The 4,990-nt window shown below is 38.7% G+C and overlaps 1 long non-coding RNA gene across 1 annotated transcript in view; it reads left to right on the top strand.

Annotated features, from left to right (window-relative positions):
* The first annotated feature begins 1,208 nt into the window (after positions 1-1,208).
* Positions 1,209-4,990, top strand: part of LOC147799539 (uncharacterized) — a 73,554-nt gene continuing 69,772 nt past the window's right edge. The window contains exons 1-4 of the long non-coding RNA XR_015424737.1: positions 1,209-1,465; positions 1,908-2,021; positions 3,020-3,144; positions 3,781-3,882. This is a non-coding gene — a long non-coding RNA (uncharacterized LOC147799539). The remainder of the gene's footprint in view (positions 1,466-1,907; positions 2,022-3,019; positions 3,145-3,780; positions 3,883-4,990) is intronic.

Raw genomic sequence — 4,990 nt, 5'->3', positions numbered from 1 at the left:
ATAGGGGTTTCCACAAGAATGTGAAACACATAAATATGAAGCCAGCGTTGAACTAAACGTCATCCTGATGGTCATTAGCTTGCAAAAGTTATTAAAGCCAGATTCAAGAGCTTAAAAATCAGGTGCACTGTGATTTTGCTCTGTCACAGCAACACATTGCTCAACCGAAAGTTCAATTGATGTTTGAATATTGTAGAATTTAGTTTATTTATGTCATGGAATGATACTCAATTCTAATGACGCTGTTGTATGAAGAGGCTCAATATCTATTTTAAATAACATTTGCACTTTTGGCTTTATCATGTGTGTCATTACAAACATCCATTGCAAATATATATGTAGGGTACGTGTATATCTTCAGTTAAACCCCTACATGAAATGTTTTCAACTGTTTATGTTGCACTCTATGTCGGCAACACACGGTGCGGCGTCTCCATGTGAGAATACAGCATGCACAAGTATTGAACATTGGCTACGGCTCTCCACCGCTGCTTCTTTTGATCAAAATTTGAAGCCGTATCGCAGGAGGCGGGACTGGATTATGGCTACCCCTGTAATGCACCACCCCGTAAAATGCCATGTATAACTAGATTGATACACCTGCAGTGCTGGGTGCACATACGTGAATTACAAATTCTCAATCAGCTTTCTCCATCTTTCCGATCCTTCACAGCCCTTTGGGAATTGGCAAATAGGCGCCTCCTCTCATATTTTTCTTGCCATTTTTTATTTTGCATGTTTTTAAAGACTGTTTTGTGCATCCATTTCAGCCAGAACACAAGCCACTGGTGAGTAACGTTGCTTACAGGACGATCGGCTTCTTAGCATTTCTTGAAGATGGCCATTAAGAGGTGATTGCACTGTGATGTCTTGCTGTATCCTAAAACGTGAATGATTCTTTGTTATTGGTCATCCCAAAGGTTGGATTCACTGATTGAGTCTCCTGTGAACTCATTGCCTCATGTCCTGTAGACCTAGTACATTAAGACCTACCACACCTTACTGTCTTATAATATAGCTCGTGTAAACAAAGTGTGACTTCATTATGTCTATCTAAGGATCATGCTTGGTGAATACATTTTATTTTGCCCAAATACCGGGTGACATGTATATGGGGAGCTATAAAGGTTAAAATGGTCCCCCAAATCCTCTGATTTTATTATGATTTCACATGCTCTCTTGGAGGTTATAGTTAATACTGTTTATAATTTGGGAATGTTTTCTGCAGAGACTGTGATCTCCTGTATTAGCCTTAAGTTGGACCGAGAGAGAACACTATTTCCTTGGCATCAGAGGCTCCTTTGGTACTAACTTTGCATCACTGGTTCATGAACGACTAGGACATGGTAGCAGCCCAATCGCTACCAACAAAATGAATACTCCCAACCAACACGACTCTTTTCAACCAATTAAGTTGTGCTTCTACTCAAGGCAGATTGAAGAGATTGCTTGGCTGAAAAAACAGGTGGGATTGTTTAAACATAACCCCAGATCAACACTCCTTGTTTTGCAGGCTTGCATCTGTAGATGGCTGAAAACAAATCTTAAGAACTGGAAAAAGTAGAGGGATGTACATGTAATATGTTAAATTGCTGCTTACAGGCTTGAGGAAAAGGACTTTTTGGGAAGTGTATATGTATTTAAGGTGTTTTGAAAAACAAAATATACTGACTAGTCAAGCAACAATTGAAAAGAAATGGAAAAATGACAACTAAGAAGATTTTAAGAAGATTTATATGAGAAACTCCAGTGATGTGGGCTTGTATATTATTTGGCCCTGATCTTTGTTGATTTGACACTGCTTTCAATGATGTTTCAACTACTGTTGTAAAGTGCACCTATATATTTTGAAGTTGTGGCCTCCACATGTGTGCAGTAATACAGATTGGAATTCAAACATGGTTTAGTTTTCCTAGTTTCAGTAGTTTGACAGAGAGACAAGAGCAAGCTAGTCCCTGGAGGCAGTTCTCTGGAGTGTAACAAATCAGAGATATCTTATCACTGGTGACGCTACTCGACAGGTATGGAAACAGTCTACATCATATTCTGATATTAGTCCATGGTTATGGTAATAGTGAAATGCCTGGTTGTTATGTAGATCTTGACCTTGGGTTTTGTCTTTTAAGTTTTCAACTAATGAGAATCCCCAGCCTTTAAGGTTGGATTGAATTAAACTACAAAAAATGGATGGAATTTTTTGGTATGGTTGTACAATTTGTGCCAAAGTGAACAGAAACAAGACAGAAGCTGCATCTACAGGCTGCTTGTAGTGAATGAGGAGTGTACTGAAATGAAATGACCTCATTCCTGGATCAAAATCACGTACAAGGATGAGTGTACACATTCCACAAGGGTTGTTTAAAAAAATCTGGACTTGTTTTATTTTATCAGCCAACTTTTTTACTCACTGAAGCCATCCTTCTGTGTCAAATACATTAAAGGTGCAATGCATCAGGTTGTTACAATATGGCAAGCTAGCCCACAGTAGGTACAATTCGCTCTTTGCACGCTGCCGCCCCAAGCATGCAGAATCTCGATCTTGATCTTTACAAAGTTGGTTCAGTGATTTCCATGTATGTTGCTTCGTCATTCTGTGCATGCTGTGTCGGATCTTATACCATACGATTGGACAATGTTTCAGAAGCTGATTGTGACATGATTGTACAATCTGCCAGATTGAGGCTCTCCATGCCTATGGCGGCAACATGCAGAATAAATAACGTGTGTGTCCAGAGTTTCTTTCATGATATCCTTAACACAAGACAGGCTTCTATCATACACACCAAGGATTCAACATTGGCTGGGAAGTATGATGTAAGCCATCTTCACAATAATTCTTTTGTGTTCCACATGCCTGGAAGAAGGTCATTTAGGGAAGCACTTATGACTTACTTTTCTCCATCTTTCTCATTCTCCACTGCCCTCTGAGAATCAGTTAATCCAAGCTAATGCACTCATGTTGTATTGTAATTTCTTCCTCTTGCATGTTTTTAATGACTGTTGTGTGTGTCCATCTCAGCCAGAGCACAAGCTGCTGAGTGAGCCGATGTTCATGGTACATCCAACCTCTTGAGGATGGGGTTCCTGTGCTCGTTGTTGAGGTGATCGGACTTTGATCTCTTGCTGCTGCCTGCTGGGTAAAAGGTACGTGGGTCCAATGTTGTTGGTTACTCCAAAGGTATAATTCACTGATTCAGTCCCCTGTGGACTCATATATATTTCATATATGGGCCCAAAACATAATGATGTCAAGCTATTATTTTTTACTTGGACAGTTAATGCTTCCCCATCTTACTGCCTTAGGAAACTAAGCATGACGTCATTATGTTACAGGTCTCTTCACTTTTCAAAAAGTTGACAGGGACAGAGGTCCTTCTCTGTGGATTAATTTAATTTTCGCGTAAACCTGGGTGACATACCTGTGTATGGGGAGCCATAATTTAATACCATTGATAAATTTTGGATGGCAGGTAAAACATGAAATATCAGAGAGTGTTTGGCCCAACCCCTTCGGTGTATGCAAAATCCTATTGAATCAGACGATTTTGGACTGTCTAAATTTTCTTCTTTCTTGGGCTGTTGAAAGAGCCCAAGAAAGTCGAAGCTTTAGAATTATGACTTTTCAGGAGTTATGTTTGCTGATCAACCAACAATTGAAGAGAGTTGAAACAAAGGTCAATACGAAAATGACAGTTAAAGACTATAAAGACATCGCAGTGATGTCTACTTGTATGTTATTCGGCTCTGATCTTTGTTGACTTGATTCTGTGGTTTTATTAGCTGTAGCATTGATGAAGAGACAAGACCAAGTCCCATGGAGACAGTTTTCTGGAGTTTAACACATCACTGGCAACTGGCATTACTGACAACACAACTCACTCGGTAAGCACTTTATATCATGTTCTGATTTGAGCCTAACATTGAAAGGCATGTTCCAGATTTTGAAACAATATTTGTACATAATTTTGTATACATGTACAATTGTTCTGTAAAATCTGGAGCATGGCTTATCAGGCTCTACTCTTGAGGATGACGAGAGCATGCTGGATGAAACGTCAAGCACACACTCTACAGTTCTTATCAGAACCATACCTCTTCCAAGGGAGATCTATCCACATGATGTAACCACAAGCCCTGTTTTTAGTCTCCACCATGTAAAGCGTCAAGTCTTATTTAATGGAGGTGAATACTTAGGGCAGTTATGTTTCCTGGTTTCCCATTTGTAAGTTGGTCTTGTAATTGGATGGTTTTGCAGCAAATTTGGCTCTATATAAGGCCTTATCCAAACTAAGCTTTTGTCTGTGACTGTAGGGTTGGTGAAAATCAACTGATCTTGTTGTCATTTTGTTGAACATATCCACTGAAGAATGTTTGATTCTGATATTCCCAAATTAAGAGAACTATACACAAATGAAGGCAAAAGCTTGGGTCAGTCATTGTGTCTACTAGTAATCTTCTCCCTCTTGTACTCGTTAGTCAATCTGTTTTAGTAGTTAGTTTAGCCTGTGTATGACGATAGTCTTCAAATGGTCGAAAGGTGTATCTTGGTTAATCATGATGAGTACACATCTCTTCAATTATTCTTCTTTATTTGACCATCACAAGAACAAACAAAGCAAAATTAAACACAAATTATTAAAAAAAAAAAAAGCACAAATACAAGTAAATATAAGCACTAGGAGGGACCGGGGATAAAAATCCGAATACATAACGAGACAAATATCAGTTATGCGGGTCAGCAGGTTCTGCAAAAGTAAAATAAACTACTATTACCCCCATTTATGCTCATATCATTAGCAAGACAAATTAACCAGAACAAAGGAAACAGTAGTCTCCACACAGGTGATAAAAATGACAGCCCAAAAAAGAGAAAAAAATATCTGAGGAGAACGTTTCATTTCAATATTTCCAAACGTAAGAAAATTATCCCGCAAAGTGAAGGCCATGCTATAAAAAGAATTTTTTTACTCGTTCTTTTTAATCATGCGAA

This window comes from Acanthaster planci, linkage group LG03 (genome assembly GCF_054643075.1).
Source record: "Acanthaster planci isolate LZ-2023a linkage group LG03, COTS_SCS, whole genome shotgun sequence".
NCBI classification, from domain to species: domain Eukaryota; kingdom Metazoa; phylum Echinodermata; class Asteroidea; order Valvatida; family Acanthasteridae; genus Acanthaster; species Acanthaster planci.
Note: the sequence above shows the minus strand (reverse complement) of the source record. Positions and strands in the feature narration are given on the sequence as shown.